Source organism: Rhinopithecus roxellana, chromosome 13 (assembly GCF_007565055.1).
Source record: "Rhinopithecus roxellana isolate Shanxi Qingling chromosome 13, ASM756505v1, whole genome shotgun sequence".
In the NCBI taxonomy this organism is placed as follows: domain Eukaryota; kingdom Metazoa; phylum Chordata; class Mammalia; order Primates; family Cercopithecidae; genus Rhinopithecus; species Rhinopithecus roxellana.
Window position 1 is genome coordinate 130,430,274 of NC_044561.1, and position 25,725 is coordinate 130,455,998.

The following is a 25,725-nucleotide window of genomic DNA, read 5'->3' on the forward strand; positions in this document are numbered from 1 at the left end:
AAATTAAGACATTTTCTGTTCAACATTTGTGGCTTCAAGACATTTTACTTACCGAACTGCTTTCTAAAATAGAAATGCCTTCATATATGCCCTCGTGAACACAGGCAGCACAGTTCTGAGGCCCAGAGCTAGTGGGGAAAAAAGACACACACAAAAAATCCCACCGTGAAACTTAATGCAAAAAATAAATGAACACCATTTGCTTCAGTTCAAAAACGTACCTCCACACCACGGTTTCTTTAAACTTTCTCATTGTGAATGAAACTAACAGCAGGCAAATGTTAATGGGACATGTTTTAAACCCCAATGTTCACAGGACGATGTTCCTATCGCTCCCCGATTGTGAAGAAGGCGCGCCTGAACTGCCAAGGACACTGGCTGCAGTAACTCAGGTGCTGCCGGCTCTCCCCACAGGCCGAGCTGCTGCTGACGTGCAGAGGCCACGCCTCTCACACCACTCGCTGCAGGAAAGGCGGCCGTCTCAGCTGCCTAGAGCAGCCAAAAGTGAGCAGTAGGCGGCACTTTAAACCTTCCAGTACTCACATTAAAAATAATAAAAAGGTGAAATTAACTATAACGATGTATCATATTTAACCCCATGTATCCACAATAGTATTTCAAATTGTTATTTTAAAATTATTAATTTTACATTATTTGTGGTAAACCTCCGAAATCCAGGGAGTATTGATAACTGAAGCACATCTAAGCTGGACCCCGGCTCTGCCGGGAGCTCCCAGGCTGGGCAACCGTGGCTCTAATGCTAGCCTGGCCTGCCTGCCCCTCCTCCCAGCCTGCGGGCCCCATGCACCTGAGGATGCTGGCCAGGCAGAAGGAGCAGTACCGGTGGCCACACTGCGCCTGGAAGGGCCTGCGCAGGACGTTTCCCGCAGGCGGAGCACAGGTAACTTGGCTTCCAGCTTGGTCCCCAGGAGGGTCTTGGAGAAGCCAGGCTGTAGCAACTCCAAGGAGCCAGGGGGGGTCACGCTAGCTGCAGCCATGAGAGCTGTGACCCCCGCGAACGACCAAGCCCTAAGGAAGAACACGCAGCACATTACACCTCAATTCCAGAACAGTCCTCGAAAGAAAACCAAAACCGATGGTGATCAGTAGCAGGCGATGGTGAGGGGCCGGGTCCCCATGACCTGCAGTCAAGACTCGGAGAAGCAGAATTGCAGAGCTTTGGGGAGCCTTGGAGACCCTCTAGTCCATCGCCCGCCGCTAGTACGGAAACTCAGGCTCAGTGAGGGTGGGGACCACATGGCTGGCATCCACATACCCAACCCACAACTCCAAAGAGGCACAGACGCATGGGCTTCCTGTCATGCACACCCCCCCTCCCCAGCTAGAGGAACAGGCTGCCTTCCTGTTAACATTAACGGTCAGAGTTCTCAAGGCTCTAGGCTCTTCGGTCTCCCCCATGGTTCCCCCAATAAGCATGTTTTAGAGTGGTGGATGCCTTCTGAAATATATCTTACCAAACCCACTGGGCAGCAGATGCCTGCCTGGCAGCACTCAGGCCCTACAGGCACTCAGGAGAGAGCCATGCCGCCAGACCAGCCCCTAGAGCAGGAATGCAGCATACCTGGGGTTGGCTAGTGCATTCCCTTTAGCTACCCATGGGTTTCCCCTTACTTCAGATGGTGCACGTGGCCTTCAGAGCCCTCCATGAGCCAGCCCTGCCCTGGCCCCTTGCTGTCCACTAGAACTCAGTCAGCCCCACCAAGGCAGCCACGGACGGCCTCAGTGCCCGCACCACGCCCTCCTTCTGCCGCTCTAAGCACCAGGCCACCACAGATGGCCTCAGCCACTCTGTGCCGTGCCCACTTTTCCTGCCTCTCTGAGCATCGTCCAGCCAATCCCTGCACCCCACCCTTCCTTCTGGATTAACTGTGGCTCTTCCTCCCTCAGTGTCCCGGGCAGAAACTCCACCGGGCTCTGCTCTCCTTACAGAGCACCCCCAGGTGGGTTTCCCTCTCCCCTTCCCATCACGGGGCTCCTGTGGTGCAGGAATCCCAGGAAGGGGCCGGGTCAGGGTTGGGCTGATGCTGAGGACAGAGGAAGCGAACAATGAGGATGCCTAGACCCATTCATTGGGCAGAATGAGCAGACAATGTGAGCAGTTACCTGGCACACCAACCATTTCCTGGAAGTCTGTCTCTCTCTCTCAACGAACTACAAATCTCACACCTGTAATCCCAGCACTTTGGGAGGCTGAGGTGGGCAGATCATGAGGTCAGGAGATCGAGACCATCCTGGCTAACACGATGAAACCCTGCCTCTATTAAAAACACAAAAATTAGCTGGGCATGGGAGCGAGCGCCTGTAGTCCCAGCTACTCGGGAGGCTGAGGCAGGTGAATGGCGTGAACCTGGGAGGCAGAGGTTGCAGTGAGTCGAGATCACGCCACTGCACTCCAGCCTGGGCGACAGAGCAAGACTCCATCTCAAAAAAAAGGGGGAGACAGGCACTCGGTCCCCGCCAACCCTGTAAGCGGTTTGGGTAAAGCTTGAGTCCAAAGACTTCAAAGCTTCTGGCTGAAGTGAAGTTTGTTCACATGTGCTGGCCCCATCAAGCACAGGGAACTTCCAGGGCACAGACACCCAAGAGAACAAACTCGAAACACAACCGGACGGCAACCATGGAGCTACCCAAGTAGCAACAGGAAGCTGTGGATTAGAGAGGCAGACCCATGCGTCTCCACAGCCTCATACCTGGAACCAGGGCCAGGCGTGAGGACCCGAAACACCCCCCTTCACAATGGCCTCCAGTGCCTTCTTGCGGTCACCATGGGGGCACGTGTCACCTGATGCTCGCCTGCCACGCTCCGCCTTCAAAAGCAGCCTGAGGGCCAGGGTTAGCTCTAAGTATGCTCCGTCTCCGTCCAGGCACCTGAGAGCCCAATGAAAGGGGGTGGGTACTGGGGTCATCTCTCTAGCAGGAAAGCAGTCTTGATTCAGGGAACTGGGGACAGCTAGGGAGGGACTTCCAGTGGGGATGGGGGGCTCACTCCCAGAAGGGCGACTCCAGGCAGACCAACCTGGGAAAGAGATGGAGGAAGGACAGCGGTATGGTGTCAGCTGAGATATCCAGCAGGCAGCCCAGGGAGGCAGGGACTGACAGGCAGGCCCCGGCCTGAGGGTGGAGGGCAGCCTCCAGAGTTCTCTCCCTAGAGGGCAAACTGGGGTGGCATTTTATTTACTTAAGGAATGACTTATCAGAACCATTCCTTTTTTTTTTTTTCCTTAGAGTCTCGCGGTCTGTCACCCAGGCTGGAGTGCAGTGGAGCAATCTCAGCTCATTGCAACCTCTACCTCCTGGGTTCAAGCAATTCTCATGCCTCAGTCTCCCAAGTAACTGGGACCACAGGTACACGCCACCACACCCAGCTAATTTTTTGTATTTTTCAGATGGGGTTTCACCACGTTGACCAGGATGGTCTTGAACTCCTGGCCTCATGTGATCCACCAACCTCGCCCTCCTAATGTGCTGGGATTCCAGGTAGGAGCCCACTGTGAATGGCCCATTCCAACATTTAAATAACAAATGCACTTTCCATTTTTTCTCCAGGAAGGACAGCGGATGCTGATTGCTCTGTGCCTGGACAACAACAGCCCCAAGATGGGGGCCCTCGCTGTCCTACTTGAGCCTGAGTGATGCCTTTAGGCAGGCTGTTAGCTCAGCCACAGGTCCTAACACTGCATACCTGCTCTGCTGTCTTTCCAAGGCCCAAGTTGCCAAAAGGGTGTCAACTTGGCACCCTTTTGGAAGCCTTGGGTCACTTGCAACCTCAAAGCAGCAGGGACCCACCCAAAAGGCAGAGCAGCAGCAGGAAGGCTGCGGCCACAGCAGTGAGGAAAACGAAGTGTCACTGTGTGCCCCTGACACAGCGGTGTGGGTCACCCAGTCCCAGTACTGCTCGCCTGAACGGGGCTGACCTCTCCCAGCAGGCCCAGGACCAGCAAGTCTTGCATGGACCCAAGAGGCCAGAACACTGCTGAGGCCCTTCTCTCCTCCTCTCACCTCTGCCCCAGTTGCTGTCCCAGAAAGAGGTCTTCCCAGCTCTCAGGACCGCTCCGCCATTCACCAGGGACTCAGCCAAACCCAGGAGGCTTTCATTTTTCTTGAGAAACAGGCGTCTCACTATGTTGCCCTAGCTGGAGTACACTGACTATTCACAGGCGTGATCACTGCACACTACAGGTTGGAAGCCCTGGGCTCAAGTGATCCTCCTGTCAGTTTCCTGAGTGGCTGGGACTACAGGTGAGCGCACCTCCATGCCCAGCTATCCAGGATGCTTTCTGAGCCCATTCCTTGTCCAATCACAGGCCAATCCCACTGGCTCTGCCTGCACGCTGCCAGCACTAGCCCCTTCTCTGGCCCTGACCCTGCTCTCTGCTCCTCCTTCACACCCATACCAATAGGGCACCCGTCACTGAGGGCTCCCCAGGAACATCCTGCACACTCAGAAGGAAACCCAGCCACTGGGTTTAGGCCCATCTGGCCTTGTCCCCCACCATCCTCATGATGCCCCCAATCCCCTGCTCTCCTCTGTTCCCTTAACGCCTTTGCCCTGTCTGGAAGAGCCCCCAGTGCTGGTCCCTATGCATCTGCACACCTGCCCCTTGGTAAACCCTGAGGTGGGCCTAAGAAGCCTGCGCCCAGGACAAGGCCCAGCAGCCTTCTGAGACTTGCCTCCAACTCCCATGTAATGTCCCCAGATCTCAAAAAGTGGAAGGACAGTTTACCTGTAAACCCCTGAAAAAGGGCCACAACCGGCCGGGCACGGTGGCTCATGCCTGTAATCCCAGCACTTTGGGAGGCCAAAGCAGGTGGATCATGAGGTCAAGAGATCAAGACCATCCTGGCCAACATGGTGAAACCCCGTCTCTACTAAAAATACAAAAATTAGCCGGGCATCGTGGTGTGTGCCTGTAATCCCAGCTACTCTGGAGGCTGAAGCAGAAGAATTGCTTGAACCCGGGAAGCAGAGGTTGCAGTGAGCTGAGATCACACCACTTCACTCCAACCTGGGTGATGCAGCAAGACTCCATAGGAAAAAAAAAAAAAAAATTGGCCAGGCATGGTGGCTCACACCTATAATCCCAGCACTTTGGGAAGCCAAGGCGGGCGGATCACAAGGTCAGGAGTTCGAGACTAGCCTGACCAACAGGGTGAAATCCCGTCTCTACTGAAAATACAAAAATTAGCCAGACGTGGTGGGCGCACGCTTGTAATTCCAGCTATTCAGGAGACTGAGGCAGGAGAATCACTTGAACCCGGGAAGGAGAGGTTGCAGTGAGCCGATATCACACCAGCGCACTCCAACCTGGCCACTGCAGCGAGACTCGCTCTCAAAAAAAAAAAAAAAAAGAAAAAAAACAGTAATAAAGAAGAAAAAGGGTCACTACCACACGGATCCCGAATAGGAGGTGCTTTTTAACTCAGAAAAACTTAGGCCCCAAGACGACCACCCTCAGCTCCTTCTGCAAACATTCCCCAAAGCTTCCCTGACCTAGCTCACCAACAGAAGCACGTTCCAAGTGTCTTCCCCCGATGGTGCGCCAACCCTGCAGACCCATGGGGCCAGCCCCTCTGAGCATCCTCCACAGGAGAGACACGTGGACTGCCAAAACTGACGCCATGTACGGGAGAGGGGAACGCACAGGCAGCGACCTCATCCCTGAGCTGCGCTCACTGGCCTGAATAGGGCTGACTCTTGAGAAACTGTGACAGGACTGACTGTCAGTCACCTCTCTGCCCCGCAAAGCCAGCAGTGGTGTGCTTTCAATCCCTGCTTCTGAATCTGTAATTTAGTGAGACCTTGCATTCATGTGGTACTTCGGAGTTCAGAAAACATGCTTATAACCTAAACTTACTCCTCCAACCACCCAACAGAGGGGATGCTGGGGCTCTGCCTGCCCAGTACTCAAGGTCCCTCGGTGGGGAGGCCACACCTGTTTCTCCCTCTTTCTCGAAGGTAGGTGCACCTGCTCCTGGGGGCAGCAGAGCTTACGCGGATGTTCCGGAGCTCACAGATGCACACCAGCCGTGGCAAACTGAGGTGGGAGCCTGCTCACCAGGACTGCACCCTCAGCAGGCGTTTATCATGACACGTGGAGACGTGCTACATACACATACATCACTAAAACCAAAGGTTCACAGAACTATACTTAGTCTTCACGAGAGGCATTCTGAGTGTTCTATTTTCTTTCTTCTGTTCTGATCAGAAGCTATTACATTGATTTCATGAGCCACTAATGGTTTATTGATTTATTTCTGTTTTTTCTGAGACAGAGTCTCGCTCTGTTGCTCAGGCTGGAGTGCAATGGAGTGATTTAAGGTACAACTGCCGCCTCCCAGGTTCAAGCAACTCTCCTGCCTCAGCCTCCTGAGTAGCTGGGACTACAGACACCTGTCACCACACCTGGCTAATTTTTGTATTTTAGGAGACAGGGTTTCACCATGTTGGCCAGGCTGGTCTCAAACTCCTGACCTCAGACAATCCGCCCACCTTAGCCTCCCAAAGTGCTGAGATTACAGGCATGAGCCACTGTGCCCAGTTGAGCCACTAATGGTTTAAAAAGGTTTAATGGTTTTAAAAGTGGCTTCTAACCCACTTTGGACAAAGAAATTTTCTATTTTTAAATATCATTAGTTTTTAAGCCACATTTTTTTTTTCTTTTTTTCAGACAGAGTCTCGCTCTGTCGCCCAGGCTGGAGTGCAGTGGCACGATCTTGGCTCACTGCAACCTCCGCCTCCCAGGTTCATGCCATTCTCCTGCCTCAGCCTCCTGAGTAGCTGGGACTACAGGCACCTGCCACTACATCCAGCTAATTTTTTGTATTTTTTAATAGAGACTGGGTTTCACCGTGTTAGCCAGGATGATCTCGGTCTCCTGACCTCAGGTGATCCACCGGCTTCAGCCTCCCAAAGTGCTGAGATTACAGGTATGAGCCTCCACGCCCGGCTTTAAGCCACATTCTTTAGGACAAAATCCTATTTTATACTTGTTATAAGATGTTAAATAGGATATAAAATGTGAAGAACTCTATGAGTGCAGTCATGTTAGTGTAGAATGGGGCAAGAAGGTAAAATAAAGGATCATTTTGCTAGGGTAGACAGATTCAGTGGGCCGGGCGCGGTGGTCACGCCTATAATCCCAACACTTTGGGAGGCCGAGGTGGGTGGATCACGAGGTCAGGAGATCAAGACCACGGTGAAACCCTGTCTCTACTAAAAATACAAAAAATTAGCTGGGTGTGCCGGTGGGCGCCTGTAGTCCCAGATACTCAGGAGGCTTAGGCAGGAGAATGGCGTGAACCCGGAAGGTGGAGCTTGCAGTGAGCTGAGATCGCGCTGCCACTGCACTCCAGCCTGGGCAACAGAGCGAGACTCCATCTCAGAAAAAAAAGATTCAGGGTGAGCCTTCTCTTTTTTCACAATGTCACTGAAGAGTGTCCTGGCCCATCTTTCAGACGTTTTTTTCTTTTCACATCTACATTCCTCCCAAATGTGCTCCTGAAGGTGGAGAGACAGAGGTGTGCCCTCCCTGCCTTAGGCATGCCTGTCAGACACAAAAGAACCACAAAAATGGGCCAGGCGAGGTGGCTCACACCTGTAATCCCAGCACTTTGGGAGGTGGAGGCAGGCAGACAGCTTAAGCTCAGAAGTTTAAGACCAGCCTGGGGAACATGATGAAACCCTGTCTCTACCAAAAACACAAAAAAATGGCTGGGCACGGTGGCTCATACTTGTAATCACAGCACTTTGGGAATGCGGAGGTGGGTGGATCACCTGAGGTCAGGAGTTCAGGACCAGGCTGGCTAACACAGTGAGATCCTGTCTCCACTAAAAATACAAAAAATTAGCCAGGCATGGTGGTGCAAGCCTGTAATCCCAGTTACTCCAGAGGCTGAGGCAGAAGAATCGCTTGAACTTGAGAGGCAGAGGTTGCAGTGAGCTGAGATCGTGCCACTGCACTCCAGTCTGAGCCAGAGTCTGTCTCAAAAAAAAAAAAAAAAAAAAAAAAAAAAACAAATCTAAAAATACAAAAAATGAGCCAGGTGTGATGGCATGCATGTGTGGTCACAGCTACTCAGGAGGCCAAGGTGGAAGGATCACCTGAGCCTGGGAGGAGGAGGTTGCAGTGAGTTGAGATTCACAACACCGAGCATGGCCTCCATCCCCGGCAGACGCTCCTCACACATACAGCCTCACGTGGCCATCATGACGTCCTGACACAGCTGGAAGGTCAGGGGTCATTATTCCTGTTTCCAAATGAAAACACAACCCCAGACAGCCAGGCCACGGCAGGCATCCTGGTCGAGGGTCCCTGAGGTCCCACTGATGCCCGCACTGCACTCTGGGGTTCTTTGTGCTTAGCGATTCCTTAAACATTTTATTTGAATCTCATTCATAAATATATTTTAAGAACTAATGAAAAGCACCACGAAGGCTCAAAAGTGCTACACCAAGATTTTAGCACTCTGACAGTGCCCCCAATTTGCTCACACGTTGGAACCCAACTTCCGCTGTGCCTAGCACGTCCCAGAATCTCCTCCGGCTTAGACTTGGAGCTCTCAGTGGCCTACACAGGAGGCAGGAGGGACTGAACTGAACACCACGGTCACCTAAACCAGACACACAGACTGAGACCTGGTGCGTAGCCAGACAGCCTGGGCTGCTCTTGCTTTCTGTACGTGTCATAAGAGATGTGAGGGGTCAGACAGGAGTGATTCCATCTGGAAACAATGTGCTGCTGGTTTTTTTCAAGCTTTCAAATCAGTTTTACTTTAAAACTCCCAATTTTATCATGTAAGTCGGCTAAAAACCAAAGTGCCACCCCTGCGGTGACCCACTGAATGAGTGTGCGGGACGAGTGTGCCGGGGGGGGGGACACAGACACGCGGTGACCAACTGAACGAGCGTGTGGGGAGGACTCTCACACACGCGGTGACCGACTGAAGGAGCGTGCGGGAGGGACTCACACACGCAGCAACTGACTGAACAAGTGTGCGGGGGGGGCCACACACGCAGTGACTGACTGAACAAGTGTGCGGGGGGACTCGCACACGCGGTGACCGACTTAACGAGCGTGCGGGGGGGACACACGCGGCGGCAACCGACTGAACAAGTGTGCAAGGAGGATTCTCACGCAGTGACCAACTGAACGAGCATGCGGGGGGGACACACACGCAGTGACTGACTGAACGAGCATGTGGGGAGGACTCACACGCAGTGACCGACTGAACGAGCATGCGGGGAGTACACACGTGGTGACCGACTGAACGAGCATGCGGTGGGGACACTCACAAACGTGGCGACTGAACGAGCATGCGGGGGGGGGCCACACGCGGTGACCGACTGAACGAGCGTGCGGGGGGGACACACACGCGGTGACCAACTGAATGAGCATGCAGTGGGGACTCTCACACACGCGGTGACTGACTGAACGAGCGTGCAGGGGGACTCACACACGTGGTGACCGACTGAACGAGCGTGGGGGGGGACACACAAGTGGCGATGACTGAACAAGTGTGCAGGGAGGACTCACACACGCGGTGACCGACTGAATGAGTGTGTGGGGGGGCCACACACACAGTGACTGACTGAACGAGTGTGCGGGGGGGGACACACACGAGGCAACTGACTGAACGAGTGTGCAGGGAGGACTCTCACACACGTGGTGACTGACTGAACGAGCGTGCAGGGGGGACTCTCACATAGGCGGTGACCAACTGAACAAGTGTGTGGGGGGGCGGGCTCTCACACATGCAGGGACCGACTGACATGGTAGCTTGCACCTGTAATCCCAGCTACTTAGGAGGCTAAGGTTGGAGATCACTTGAGGCCAGGAGTTCGAGACCAGCCTGGGAAACATAACAAGACCTCAGGTATAAAAATAAAATAACAAAAAAGTTAAAATGACAAAGAAATGTCAAGAACAGGTTTTAAGGTCAGGCGTGGTGGCTCATACCTGTAATCCCAGCACTTTGGGAGTGCAGAGGAGGGTGGATCACCTGAGGTCAGGAGTTCGAGATCAGCCTGACTAAAGTGGAGAAACCCTGTCTCTACTAAAAACACAAAAATTAGCCGGGCATGGTGGGTGCCTATAATTCCACCTACTCGGGAGGCTGAGGCAGGAGAATTGTTTGAACCTCGGAGGCAGAGGTTGCAGTGAGCCAGAGATCACGTCACTGCACTCCAGCCTGGGCAACAGGAGCGAAACTCTGTCTCAAAAAAGAAAAAAAAAGGCCGGGCACAGTGGCTCACACCAGGTGACAGAGCGAGACTCCATCTCAAACAAAAAAATCAAACAAAAAAAAGAAAAAGAAACAAGTTTTAATATAAAGCCCCTCTGCGGTGGCTCACGTCTGTAATCACAGCACTTTGGGAGGCCGAGGTGGGCAGATCACGAGGTCAGGAGATCAAGACCATCCTAACACCGTGAAACCCCGTCTCCACTAAAAAAAACAAAACATTAGCTGGGCGTGGTGGCGGGCACCTATAGTTCCAGCTACTCGGGAGGCTGAGGCAGGAGAAGAGCATGAACCCAGGAGGCAAAGGCTGCAGTGAGCCAAGATCGCGCCACTGCACTCCAGTGTGGGGACAGAGCAAGACTCCCCTCCACAGGAGAGTGGGGGGCATCTGGCACCCTTGTTGCTAATGGGGCTGAGCTGTGTGTTTCCCTTCACAACGGGACACCCCCACAAGAAATCACAGAGGCCTTCACTAAGCTGGAGTCATCAGGCAGCTGACACCTGACATCCTGACTCTGGTGTATGAACATGGTTTGGTGGCATCGGTGACTCTCAAAAGGACAAGCTGTATTATTACACAAGTCAAACGCCGCCCAAACCATGACACCAAATCCGATATGGGTGCAACCTGGCCGCTGCAGGTGTCACCCTCGTCGCTGCAAACGCTTACGTTCAACCCAGATCTTACCCTTCTCACAGGCAATGACTCCAAGATGCCCAAATGCTGGAGATTCAAACTTCCTCGATTCATGTTTCCACCAACAGTGCACGACTGCTTCATACAATACTGAACTTCACGTAAGAGTTCACTGGGTGGCAACCGATTCTAACCCACTTCCATAAAAGCCCATCTGAACATTGATCTGGAACACTGATCTGCATGCAGCCATGAATATGAGGCCCTCCAAATACTCGAAGTTCACTTTAAAATGATAATTTCATGGCCAGGTGCGGTGGCTCATGCCTGTAATCCCTGCACTTTGGGAGGCCAAGGAGGGTGGATCACCTCAGGTCAAGAGTTTGAAACCAGCCTGGCCAACATGATGAAACCTCATCTCTACCAAAAATACAAAAATTAGCTGGGCGTGGTGGCGGGCACCTGTAATCCCACCTACTCGGGAGGCTGAGGCAGGAGAATCACTTGAATCCACAAAGCGGAGGCTGCAGTGAGCCGAGATCGCACCTCTGCACTCCAGCCTGGGCAACAAGACCAAAACTGTCTCAATAAATAAATAAATAAAATTACAATTTTATATGTAACCCCATCTTTTCAGGCTCAACATAATACCAAATAGAAAACTCGGTAACAGCCTAAACTCTTAACAATTGTTTATACGAAAGTATCAGAGCAAGCGTTGCAGGAGAGGAGCTCTTGAATCTTACAAGTGTTCACACATTAATACATTTAGTTTCTCGTATTAAAAACTAGAGCTGTTAACACGGAGAGAGATTGAGTTACAGTGCAGTAATTCCGTCCCTTCAAGATCATGTGAGCAGGGTCCGTTCTCAGTCCTAGTTTCCCTTGACTTGACCCAGACAAGACTCCCTCCTCCTCTGAGCCCCGTCTTCACTGGCTGCCAGACACCCTACCTGCTGTCTGCCCTACACCGAGTGTGCGTCTGCTGCTCTTCTGCACTAACTCTCAGCCCTCAGGGCCTCAAAATGCCAACTCCAAAATACCCAGCTCTGGCCCTGACCTTTCCCCTGACCCCAGGCTGCACATCTGGCCGCCTCCCGAGAGGCCATGGGCGCTGTGACTCCTTCATCTTGGCCTAGGAAGCACCAGCCTTCAGCTGCTCAAGCCAGATTCTTGCAGACATTCCAACTCCTTTTTCTCCGCTCTACCTTCCACAAACATCCCCTGCCAATCCCAGGCCCAGGCCCTGGGCCCGGCCCTGGCTCCTTGCTAGCCCGACCCTCCCTCCCAGCAGCCAGAGGGACTTTTTCACCCAGGCTCAGCCGGGGTCTCCCCAGCCACTCGGCAGGAAAGCAGCAGAGTCGGCTCCGCCCCCAGCCTCACCGGTCTTCCCCGACCCCCGGCTGGGGGCGCTAGCAGCCTCAGAGGTCGAAGGCGCCCCTGACCCGCCCGGGCACGCAGTCGGGTGGGGGTGCGGGGATTCGGGGACACGAGGGGCCCACACCTGAGCGTGGAGGGGGCGACAGGGGCGCGGGGGAGCGGCGGACCTGGGGCGGGGCAGGGCCGGGTGGGCCGCCCACGGGCCTCAGTGGGGGCTCGGAGCCGCGACCCCGGGCGAGACCCGGGACTGTGCCCCGACGCTGCTCCGAGGACGGCCGCTCGCGTTCCCGAACTTCCCGCGCCAGCCCCGCTCCGACTTGGTTTCCGGCCCAGCAGCTCAGAGAAATCCCCTTGGACCGGCCCCGGCCCCGCCCCCGCCCCGCGGCCTCTCCCGCCCCCGCTCCCGCTCCGGCTCCGGCCGGGAGTCTTCCTGAGAGGTGCCCGCGCCTGCGCCCGACCCCGCAACCGACCCGCGCCGTGCCCGACCTCGTCCCCGACCCCGCACTCGCCTCACCCAACGGTCGCGGCGCGCCCGGAACTAAGGGCCCGCCCAGCCACCGCCCCCAATGCCCCCAACAACCACCGCTCCGCCGAGGGGGCCTGACGGACGGACACGGGAGCCAACCAGCGAGCCCTCAGGAAGCTGTAGCGAGCGCCATTGGCCAGGTCCGCCCCGCTCGGAGCGCGCCTGACGGACTAATGCGGGAGCCAACCAGCGAGCCCGCAGGGCCGCAGCGGGCGCCGATTGGTCGGCGCTGAGACGCTGTGGTACCTAAGTCGCCCTCTGCTTCTTCTTGCAGAGCGCGCCGGAGTGCTGGTGCGGGCGCCTGGTACTGGGAGCTGTTGTAGAGCTGCGCCATGGGGTCCGAGTCAATTGGGTCCCTTTCCCAGGTGCGGCGAGACAGTGAGGCCCTTGCTTCCCCTCCCGTGGCCCCGGTGCGGAGACCCCTGCCGCACACCCGAGAGGTGAGCCGGGAGCCCAGGCCCGCGGCACCGGTTCCCACGAGGCGCGCGTCGCGGGACGCGGGGCCCTGGCGGGGTGGCCGCGACCTGCCGGACACCTGCGGGTCCTCTGCCTACCCCGGTGCCGGGCTTAGAGCGGGGCCTCAATTTGGGTTACATTTATGAAAAACAGGACCAAAAGAATCCTGCACGCTTAAGTAAGGTATTAAGAATATGGGTCTCCTTTTGGGTTGAGGTAATGCTCCGCAACCAGACAGTGGTGACGGCCGCCCAGCATGGCCGGTGTGCTAATCCACTGGGTTGTGCACTGTATTATTATTTTTTTGAGACGGAGTTTCGCTCTGTCGCCCAGGCTGGAGTGCAGTGGAGTGCTCTCGACCCACTGCAACCTCCGCCTCCCAGGTTCAAGCGATTCTCCTGTCTCAGCCTCCAGAGTAGCCGGGATTACAGGCGCCCGCCACCAAGCCTGGCTAATTTTTGTATTTTTGGTAGAGACGAGGTTTCACCATGTTGACCAGGCGGGTCTTGAACTCCTGACCTCAAGTGAAAACACAACCTATGACCTCCAGACACTCAAACGAAAACAGTGGCCTTGGCGGCCAAAACGGGCTGCCCTAGGAGTCCTGTGTCCTGCATGGGGGAGGCGGCACGGTCATCTGCTCAGGAGAACGGGAGCTGCAGCAGGTTCTCTGTGGCGGTGCACGGGCTACCACCGGACACACCACCTCCTCTCCAGTCAGCTTTTGGTGAAATGGAGACCTTTCTCCCCGCTTTGCAGAGAAGGAAACGTTCACGGAGGTAAGTCTACTCCAAGCATTCTGACCCTGAGACCACGGGACTGCTCAAAGATGGAATACACTGCAAAACAGGGCAGGCTCTGAAGTTACGTAATTTACGCAGGCCATGCTGTGTCCCCAGGCGCCAATGCCACATTTCATACATGTTACTTGGTTTGCAGTTGGAATTCCCCTCCCCTAAACCCACATTCCTGGGACTGCAAGGCCTTGAGATGGAACTCAGGAGGCCATCGGATTCCATCAACGTCATCACCCCTGAGTTTGCTGCAAGCAGCCATGGAGACCTTCCAAGTCCTCACCTGCAGGCTCAGTGAAGTTGCATTCCAGCGCAGTAACTGAGCTCTGAGATGTGAGGAGGCTTCTCCTCCTGGCTGCACCTGGGAGGCTCAAAGCTGTCCTGAGACTGCAGCAGCCAATTCAGAATGAAAAAGGGTTCACGTGGTGGCTCATGCCTATAATCCCAGCACTTTGGGAGGCTGAGGCGGGAGGACTGCTTGAGCCCATGAGTTCGAAACCAGCATGGGCAGCATGGCGGAACCCCATCTCTACCAAAAAAAGGAAAAAAAATTAGCTAGTTGTGGTGCTGCACACCTGTAGTCCCAACTACTTGGAAGGTTGAGACAGGAAGATGACAGAAGCCCAGGAGGTGGAGGTTGCAGTGAGCTGTGGTTGTACCACTGCACTCCAGCCTGCGCGATAGAGTGAGACCCTGCCTTTTTTTTTTTTTTTTTTTTTTTGAGATGGTGTCTTGCTCTGTCCCCAGGCTGGAGTGCAGTGGCGCAGTCTCGCTCACTGCGACCTCTTCCTCCCGGGTTCAAGCAATTCTCCTGCCTAAGCCTCCAGAGTAGCTGGGACTACAGGCGCACACTGCCACGGCTAATTTTTTTTGTGTTTTAGTAGAGACAGGGTTTCACCGTGGTGCCCAGGCTGGTCTTGAACTGAGCTCAGGCAATCTGCCTGCCTCAGCCTCCCAAAGTGCTAGGATTACAGGCCTCAGCCGCCACGCTTGGCCGACCTTGTCTCTTTTAAAAAAGAAAAAACAGCCAGGCACAGCGGCTCACGCTTAATCCCAGCACTTTGGGAGGCCAAGGCAAGCAGATCGCCTGAGGTCAGGAGTTTGAGACCAGCCCGGCCAACATGGTGAAACCCTGTCTCTACTAAAAAAAAAAAAAAAGGCACGGCACAGTGGCTCATTTTTGTAATCCCAGCACTTTGGGAGGCTGAGGCAGATGGATCACCAGAGGTCAGGGGTTCAAGGCCAGCATGAACATTGTGAAACTCCCGTCTCTACTAAAAAAAATTTAAAAAGGGGCCAGGCGTGGTGGCTCACACTTGTAATCCTAGCACTTGGAGGGCGAGGCGGGCGGATTAAGAGGTCAGGAGTTCGAGACCAGCCTGGCCAACACAGTGAAACCCCATCTCTACTAAAAATACAAAAATTAGCTGGGCGTGGTGGCGCTTGCCTATAATCCCAGCTACTCAGGAGGCTGAGGCAAGAGAATCGTTTGAACCCGGGAGGCAGAGGTTGTAGTGAGCTGAGATCGTGCCATTGCACTCCAGCCTGGGTGACAGAGCTAGACTCCATCTCAAAAAAAAAAAAAAAAAAAAATAAGAAAAGGCCCGCACAGTGGCTCATGTTTTGTAATCCCAGCACTTTGGGAGGCTGAGGCGGGTGGATCACCTGAGGTCAAGGGTTCAAGACCAGCCTGGCCAACATAGGTGTGAAACCCCGTCTCTACTAAAAATACAAAAATTAGCTGGGCGTGGTGGCGGGCACCTGTAATCCCAACTACTCAGGAGGCTGAGGCAGGAAAATCGCTTGAACCCGGGAGGCAGAGGTTGCAGGGAGCCAAGATCGCGGCACTGCACTCCACCCTGGGTGACAGAGCAAGACTCCATCTCAAAGAAAAAAGAAGGAGTTCACCTGTTTTGGGGAGGGGTTCACCTGTTTAGGACACTCTACTTCCTTCAGGGTAATGGGAAAGTCATTCTAACAGCTTTCAGACAGTGGCCTCCAACTTGGGGTGACACACCTCACTGGTCCTGGATGATGAGAGTGTTGAAGGGCTGAGTCTGAGACCACCTCAGCCCCACCCCAAGTCCAGAAAAGGTTTTCCAAGCTTGGCAAATGCCCACAGCTCTCAAGAGCTGGCAGTGACCAGGATGACTGCCCTGTGCCGCCCAGTCTCAGAGGACTTGCCCCAGTGCTGCCCTCATGAAAATGCCTTTATTTTAGATTGCTCTGTTTCCAGAAGATTGGCATACACACTTAAAACAAACAAACAAACAAAAAAACTGGCTGGGTGTGGTGGCTCACACTTGTAATCCCAGCACTTGGGAGACTGAGGAGGGCAGATCACCTGAGGTCAGGAGTTCAAGACCAACCTGGCCAACATGCTGAAACCCTATCTCTACTAAAATACAAAAACTATCTGGGCATGGTGGCACGCCTGTAATCCCAGCTACTTGGGAGGCTGAGGCAGGAGAATTGCTTGAACCTGGGAGGCGGAGGTTTGCAGTGAGCCAGGAGTGCGCCACTACACTCCAGCCTGCGCAACACAGCAAGACTCTGTCTCAAAAATAATAATAATAATAATATTGATTGTGATGACAGGCCTGCAAGGCATAGCAAGTTGATACCAGTCTGACTGAGAGGCGGAGGTACACTGATTGGGAAGTGCCTCCCCACCCCGCCCACCAGCTTGGAAGCTGTGACACCTTGGCCTGGGGACTCGCCTCATTTGCTGGCTGGAAAGGGGTGACTCACTCTGGCCATGGCGCAGCTCAGGGGATTCCCACATGGGCTCCTTCCTGCGGAAAAAGAAAGCAAAAGTCAGCCACCCAGGCCTCCAGCAGGGGCAGGGGGAGGGGATGCCCCGGGCAGTCTCAGGAGAGGCCCCAGCGTCCTCCCACTGGCTGAGGGCTGAGGTTGGAACCTGGAGATGGACACATACAGCTGTTATCCTGGTCTCCGTGTCCTGACTGGAGGGTACCAGTGTCCCTGGAGGGGCGGCCCTGACCATGGACCAGAGCAGATGCTGCTGTGGACGCCAGGCATTCACTGATCTGGCCAGGGAGGACCCCACAGCTGCCCACTGGGCCTGCAGAGCACGGGGGGTAAGGGGCCACCGTGCCACTGGCGTTCTGCCCTCTGTGCCCAGCAGGGCTCTGTGGATGCTTCTGAAAGCCAGTGGCTGCGTCTGCCCTCTGCACCCAGCAGGGCTCTGTGGATGCGTCTGAATGCCAGCAGCTGCCTGGCTTCCCTTGGGCGTGGTTGGCGCCCTCGAAGGCTCACACCTCATGTCCTTTTACTCAGGTCTTGCAACGACAGAGCCCAGCTTGCAGACAGAGCCAGGAGGCAGAATGTCCGAGCTGGGCCACCTACAAGACCGTGAACAAGGGACACCCTTGTGTGCCTGGTGATGTCCCCAGGGGAAGTGCGCACCTCAAATAGCCGCAGTCCCACTTGCTCACACCGAGAGCTTGCCTCTTTTTTTCAGACGTTTGCAGGTCAGCCTTGTGCCGCAGCCTCTGAGGGAAGCTGGTTTCACTCTCACTCTGTAGTCACCTGACAGGAGTGTTTCCAGGAAGGCAGCTGCAGCTCTGGGCTAGAGTCCCCTGCACCAGCGCCAGCCCTAACTCTGGCCTCACCCCCTCAGGCCAGTGCACAGGGCACAGAGGCTCCCTCCTCATCAGCTCCGCAGGGGGCCTCCCCCAGGGCAACCCTTGATAAAAGGAAAAAGGCCTGGGGAGGGGTGGGACCTGGAGGCAGCTTTGCCTCCACGCGAGACAGTGGGGAAGCTCTTGTCCTCCAACTGAATGGCATAGAACCTTGGGGGATTCTGAAGCCTGCCTGTCCAGGGCAGGCCCGGGGCTGGCTGCAGCCAGGAGACCCTTGAGCACGTGAGCTTGTGCTGTCACACAGCAGAGTCCGTGCCAGCAACCGTGGGAAAGAATGGATTTCTGTCCGCTTGTGTTTTCTGTGAACTTGGGAAGGACACACAAGAAAGTAATAAAAGATTCATGCCTGTAATCCCAGCACTTTCGGAGGCCGAGGCTGGAGATCACTTGAGCTGAGGAATTCAAGACCAGCCTGGGCAATATGGCGAAAGCCCCCGTCTTTACAAAAATGCACAAATTAGGCCAGGTCTGGTGGTTCATGCCTGTAATCCCAGCACTTTGGGAGACCGAGGCAGGCGGATCACCTGAGGTTGGGGAGTTCGAGACCAGCCTGACCAACATGGAGAAACCCTGTCTCTACTAAAAATACAAAACTTAGCTGGGCGTGGTGTTGCACACCTGTATCCCAGCTACTTGGGAGGCTGAGGCAGGAGAATCGCTTGAACTGGAAGGCGGAGATTGCGGTGGAGTGGAGATACACCATTGCACTCCAGCCTAGACAATAAAAGCCAAACTCTGTGTCAAAAAAATAAAAATAAAAAAAGCTGGGCATGATTGCAATGGCACAATCTCGGCTCACTGCAACCTCTGCCTTCCTGGTTTAAGTGATTATCCTGCCTCAGCCTCCCAGGTAGCTGGGATTACAGGCACATGCCAGCACACCCGGCTAATCTCGAACTGGTCTCAAACGCCTGACCTCAAGTGATCCTCCCACCTTGGCCTCCCAAAGTGCTGGGATTACAGGCGTAAGCCACCGCGCCCTGCTGTAATGGATGTTTTCTAACCAGGTGAAGTGGTATGCACCTGTAGTCCCAACTACTTGGAAGGCTAAGGCCGGAGGATGGCTTGAGCCCAGGAGTTCAAGGCTATTGTGAGCTATTACTGTGCCACTGTACTCTAGTCTGGATGACAGAGCGATATTCTGTCCCTACCAAAAAAAAAGGAATGGAATTTTTTTTTTTTTTTTGAGACAGAGTCTTGCTCTGTTGCCCAGGCTGGAGTGTAGTGGCATGACCTTGGCTCTCTGCAACCTCTGCCTCCCAGGTTCAAGCAGTTCTCCAGCTTCAGCCTCCTGAGTAGCTGAGACTACAGGTGTGAGTCATCACGCGTAGCTAATTTTTTGTATTTTTAGTAGAGATGAGTTTTTGCCATGTTGCCAGGCTGGTCTCAAACTCCTGGCCTCCCACCTCATCCAGCTAATTTTTTTTTTTTTTTTAGTTTGCAGTAGAGATGGAGTCTTACTGTGTTGCCCAGGATGGTCTTGAATTCCTGAGCTCAAGCAGTCCTTCTGCCTTGGCCTCCCCAAGTCCTGGGTCACAAGTGTGAGCCACTGCCTGGCCAACATATTGTTTTTTTGTTGTTGTTTTTGTTTGTTTTGTTTGAGACGGAGTTTCGTTCTTGTTGCCCAGGCTGGAGTGCAATGGTGAGATCTCAGCTCACTGCAACCTCCGCCTCCTGGGTTCAAGCGACTCTCCTGCCTCAACCTCCCAAGTAGCTGGGATTACAGGCACCTGCCACCACACCCAGTGATTTTGTATTTTTAGTAGAGATGGAGTTTCACCATGTTGGTCAGGCTGGTCTCAAACTCCTGACCTCAGGTGATCCACCTGCCTCGGCCTCCCAAAGTGCCAGGATTATAGGTGTGAGCCAAACCTATTGGTTTTTTCATATTAATTAACAATAACATTGTAGTCCAGTTTCTGGCTTTGAGTTTTAACATCTGCAAGCTTGACAGCTTTGTCAAAATTGATCTTTTTCTTGTTGTCATGATGCTCCAGCTATGTTTATCCACCTATTTTTCCTCATGGTCAATCAGAAAACACTTTTTATTCCGTTGAATTTTGAAAATTGTTTTTCACTTAAAGCCATAGATACACAAAGTTAGGAAGAACCTTGACCACAGAACATAATGTTTGGCTTATAAAACTTCCACTTCACAGGACATTCTAGACGTTGTGATTCTGTGTCTTTGTTTTTTTAAAGGTGATCCTAGTGACATTCAGATCTCTCTGCAGTCAAAATAATTGTAAATTCAAATGAAAAACTCCGAAGTGGCCCCCACATAGTAATGATTATACAACTAATGTCCTGTTTTGCTGTCAAAGACAGGAGCCAGGCCAGGTTTGCGGTGGCTCACACCTGTTATCCCAGCACTTGAGAGGCCAAGGCGGGTGGATCACCTGTGGTCAGGAGTTCAAGACCAGCCTGGCCAACGTGGTGAAACCTCATCTCTGCTAAAAAATACAAAAATTACCCAGGTGTGGTGGTGGGCGCCTGTAATCCCTTGTAATACTTGGGAGGCTGAGGCAGAACTGCTTGAATCCAGAAGGCGGGGGTTGCAGTGGGCCGAGATCCTAGCATTGCACTTCACCCTGGGCGAAGAGGGAGCTACTGGGAAGGCTGAGGCACGAGAATCACTTGAACCAGGAGGAGAGGAGAGGTGCAGCGAGCTGAGATGGCACCACTGCACTCCAGCCTGGGAGACAGAGTGAGACTCCGCCTCAAAAAAAAAAAAAACAAAACCAAGCTGCGCCAACAGTGGACAGAGAGGCCTTGGGAGCTGCTGCACGGCAGGGCTGCCCACCGGGGCTTAAGCCTCCAGAACTGTCTGGGACCCCCAGAACTGCCTCGCATCAGCCAGCAACAGCCAGGCGACTTTCCCATTCTCTCCCACAGCAGGCAGGAGACAGTGGATCTGGGGGCTCTTTAGCCTCAGGGGCACCAGGCTCAGCTCCTCAGCCTGTGGTTCGCTGGAGGCCGGCAGCAGGGGAGGTTAATTCCCCATGGGTGGGGACCACGTTGGTCTCTGGGACCCCAGCAGAAGTGGCCCTGCCCCACCCCATCATCCTGCAGTGGAATTAATACTGGAACGTCCCACCGGGCACAGAAGGCTGCTCTGCCTGCGGGTTGACCCCAGCAAGATTGCCAGACCCAAGGGAAAAACAGCCTGAACCAAACAAAGGAGCGGAAGAGGGAGGATACAGGCACCAGAGGAGAATGTGAGAAGAACCAAATTAGTAATCTTAGAAGAAAAAACAGAAGAATTTGTGAAATAGAATGCTATAGCTGGGCGCGGTGGCTCAAGCCTGTAATCCCAGCACTTTGGGGAGGCCGAGACGGGCGGATCACGAGGTCAGGAGATAGAGACCATCCTGGCTAACACGGTGAAACCCTGTCTCTACTAAAAAAAATACAAAAAATTAGCCGGGCAAGATGGCGGGCGCCTGTAGTCCCAGCTACTCGGAGGCTAAGGCGGAGGAGAATGGCGTAAACCCAGGAGGCGGAGGCTTGCAGTGAGCTGAGATCCGGCCACTGCACTCCAGCCTGGGCGACAGAGCGAGACTCCGTCTCAAAAAAAAAAAAAAAAAAAAAGAATAGAATGCTATAAAATTCAATGCTATAAAAATAAGAGAATAGAAAAGGAGTTGGATGTGGGTAGCGCATGCCTGTAATCACAGCTACCTGGGAGGCTGAGGCAAGAGGATCACTGGAGCCAAGGGGGGTGGAGGCTGCAGTGAGCTGAGATCACACCATTGCCACACCAACTGGGCAACAGCCAGAGCCTGTATTAAAAAAAAAAAAAAAAAAAAACACGGCCGAGCATGGTGGCTCACGCCTGTAATCCCAACACTGGGAGGCTGAGGTGGGCGGATCACAAGGTCGGGAGATGGAGGACCATCCTGGCTAACACCGTGAAACCCCGTCTCTACTAAAATACAGAAAATTAGCCGGCACGGTGGTGAGTGCCTGTAGTCCCAGCTACTCAGGAGGCTGAGGCAGGAGAATGGTGTGAACCCAGGAGGCTGAGTTTGCAGTGAGCCGAGATCGCACCACTGCACTCAGCCTGTGCGATAGAGTGAGACTCTGTTTCAAAAAAAAAAAAGAAGAAAGAAAATACAAGAGGGAGGCCTTAAAAATCAAACGTGATATCAAAATTAAGAAAAATGTTAAGTAGAAAGGTTATACATTGAGGAAATCTCCCAAAATTAGAACAGAAAGAACATGAGTTTAAAAACAGGGAAGACTGGCCAGGCATGGTGGCTTACACCTGTAATCCCAGCACTTTGGGAGGCTGAGGTGGGCGGATCACCTGAGTCAGGAGTTTGAGATTAGCCCGACCAACATGGTGAAACCTTGTCTCTACTAAAAATACAAAAAAATTAGCCAGGCATGATGGCGGTTGCCTATAATCCCAGCTACTTGGGAGGCTGAGGCAGGAGAATAACTCGAACCCAGGAGGTAGAGGTTGCAGTGAGCCAAGATCGCACACTGCACTCCAGCCTGGACGATAGAGTGAAACTCCGTCTCAAAAAAAAAAAATTGGTTGGGCATGGTGGCATGTGATTGTAGTCCCAGCTACTTTGGAGTCTGAGGCAGGAGGATCACTTGAGCCCAGGAGGTCAAGGCTGCAGTGAGCCACAATTGCCACTCCACTCCAGCCTGGGAAACAGAGCAAGCCTTGTCTCAAAAATAGTAATAAAAAAAGATAAAAATAACCAAACCTGCTACCATCAGACTGGGTGCCAATATTTAATGAGAGGAGGGAACGTTTTCTGCCAAAAAGTAGGAAGGACAGATGTCCAGAGAGAGGGCCGCACTGTCCCTGGGTGTGATGTCCAGAGAGAGGGCCGCACTGTCCCTGGGTGTGATGTCCAGAGAGAGGGCCGCACTGTCCCTGGGTGTGATGGCCATGTGTCTTCATTGTGGCAGAGCCCGGGAGGATCCTGGAGCCTGATGGGGCTTCTCACTGCAGGTGGTGCAGCAGCTGACGCAGATGGTGGGGAAGAACGTTGAACTGAGTAAATCGAATGGCCCTAGGAAATTAGGCGAAACCTGGTGCAGTTGTGTGGCCCTGCTCTTCTCATTTTGTGTATCAGGGTCTAACTTTCTTAGAGGAACTTACCTAGGTACAGCATGTAGTATCAGCAGTGACGCAAGACAGTTTCTTTTTTTTTTTTTTTTGAGACGGAGTCTCGCTCTGTGGCCCAGGCTGGAGTGCAGTGGCCGGATCTCAGCTCACTGCAAGCTCCGCCTCCCGGGTTTACGCCATTCTCTTGCCTCAGCCTCCCGAGTAGCTGGGACTACAGGCGCCCGCCACCTCGCCCAGCTAGTTTTTTGTATTTTTTAGTAGAGATGGGGTTTCACCGTGTTAGCCAGGATGGTTTCTCGATCTCCTGACCTTGTGATCCGCCCGTCTCGGCCTCCCAAGTGCTGGATACAGGCTTGAGCCACCGCGCCCGGCCAGACACGACATTTTCTTATTTAACCATGACCACTCAAGGATTGCTTAGTTTAGGTCAATTAAGCTACCAGCAGAAGGCACTGATGGTGAAATTTCACGGCGTTACCCTGCCTAAGTGGAAAGGTAGCATTAAGAGGGATAAAAGGTTTTGTTATGCTGTGGAGTCTCATTCCTTTGTCTTGGGAAAGCCATCTACAGTATTTAAATCGTCAACTTCTCCTTCTGGTTTTGTAGTTTTGAATGTCTCTGGTCATGGCATCAGGCAGTTTTGGATTACAGGCTTGAGCCACTGCGCCCAGCCCCATCAGTTTTCTTATTACAGTTCTGAAAATTTTAATTTAGTTCATTGACCTTAAAGTTATCAGAAATCTGTGTTTAAGAGTACTTGTTAGAGTCTTTTCCGTGAAAAGCAATTTTGGACTGTACCTTATTCCAAATACTTCTAGAAAACCATTGTGAATGATAAAAACTTAAAATAGCCACAGTTAAAAATCAGATGAAGGCGGGGCGCAGTGGCTCATGCCTGTAATCCCAGCACTTTGGGAGGCTGAGGTGGGCGGATCACGAGGTCAGGAGATCGAGACCATCTTGGCTAACACGGTGAAACCCCATCTCCACTAAAAATACAAAAAATTAGCCGGGGGTGGTAGCAGGTGCCTGTAGTCCCAGCTACTCGGGAGGCTGAGGCAGGAGAATGGCATGAGCCCAGGAGGCGGAGCTTGCAGTGAGCAAAGATTGCACCACTGCACTTCAGCCTGGGCAACGGAGCGAGACTCCATTTCAAAAAAAAAAATCAGATGAAAGTTCCCAAGTGACAAGGAAACTTAGTTACTTCTGTTACATGCAGCATGTTAAAATAGCAACTAGAATGATGACTAACAGTGTCACATCAGGGCCCTCAGACTTTTATACATTTCATATAATTTTTAGAATACATGAATAACATATCCAGAGCCTGGTGTGGTGGATCATGTCTGTAATCCCGGTGACCTGGGAGGCTGAGGTGACAGGATCACTTTTGGCCAAAGGCTGGGTAAGGTAGCAAGACCCCACCTATAATAAAAATAAAATACATTACCTGGGTGGTGGCACATGCCTGTAGTCCTACCTGCTTGGGAGGCTGAGGTGGGAGGATCTCTTGAGTCTAAGATTTTCAGGTGGCAGTGAGCCATAATCAATGCCAGTACACTCCATCCAGCCTGGGCAACAGAGACCCTGTCTATAATAAAAAAAACATATCTATACAAATATAACTTTAGGAAAAGTTCAACATAACCAAATTATGACTAACATTAAATTTTGATGAATTTTTATAATTTGTGGAACATTTATACCAATAAATACTAATAAATATAACTGAAAGATTTAGCATATCATTGATAACTTATCAAATAAGGCTTATCATTTTAACATCTCTACAAGATTGAGACTTACATTTTAAGGCTCTTCATGAACCAAAGTGGAAAATCGCAAAGTTAAATTTAGGTCAAAAAGACTTAACTTAGGATATTGATCCTGGGGAAGCCAGCCAAAGATGTCAAAAGATTCAAACACTTAATAAAAGTAGAATCATACTAACCAGAGTGATATAAAAAAACTTCGGGCAGGGTGTGGGGACTCAAGCCTGTAATCCCAATACTTGAGAAGCTGAGATGGGTGGATCACAAGGTCAGGAGTTTGAGGCCCTGGCCCTGCCAATATGGTGAACCCTGTCTCTACTAAAAATACAAAAATTATCTGAGCATGGTGGTGCGCACCTGTAGTCCAAGCTACTCGGGAGGCTGAGGCAGGAGAATCACTTGAACCCAGGAGGCAGAGGTTGCAGTGAGCCTAAGGTCATGCCACTGCACTCCAGCCCTGGGCAGCAGAGACAGACTCGTCTCAAAAACAAGAAAAGAAAATAAAAGACTTCAAAGTACTATAATTGACATAGGTGACCAATTTTTTTTAGTTTTGTGTTAGTGTATTTTAATAGAAAAGATCAATATTTAGAAAGACAAATAATTTCCTTCTAATTATAAGCTAACTTTAATTACAGACAAAATACCTTTCATAAATTCCCTTTTCACAAGTTTTATCAAAATTTACTCAGACAAGACCAGGCGTGGTGGCTCATGCCTATAATCCTAGCACGTTGGGAGGCTGAGGCTCACCTGAGGTCAGGAGTTCAAGACCAGCCTGGCCAACATGGCGAAACCCCTCCCTACTAAAAATACAAAAACTAGCCAGAATAGTGGCGTTTGTACCTGTAATCCAAGCCACTCAGGAGGCTGAGGCAGGAGAATTGCTTGAATCTGGGAGTCAGAGGTTGCAGTGAGCCGAGATTGTGCCACTGCACTCCAGCCTGGGCAACAGAGCAAGACTCCGTCTAAAAAACAAAAACTTAGACGATATTGAAATGCTTGGACTCGGTTTGTGGGGGGCGGATGCGGGAGAGAGGCGGCAGGAAGGAGGGAAGGAAGGAAGGAGGAAGGAAGGAGGAGGTCCGGAATAAGGAATGGGAGAGGGGAGGGAGGTGATTGAGAGGGGTGAGGGCGGTTTGCTTT

General features: G+C 52.6%; 1 long non-coding RNA gene across 1 annotated transcript; it reads right to left on the reverse strand.

The window, feature by feature from the left end:
- Positions 1-910: 910 nt before the first annotated feature.
- LOC115892655 lies at positions 911-17,631 on the reverse strand. The gene is made up of 3 exons (XR_004052528.1): positions 17,483-17,631; positions 16,805-16,848; positions 911-1,029 (listed from the first exon to the last, which is right to left on the reverse strand). It is a non-coding gene; the product is annotated as an uncharacterized LOC115892655 (long non-coding RNA).
- Positions 17,632-25,725: the final 8,094 nt, after the last annotated feature.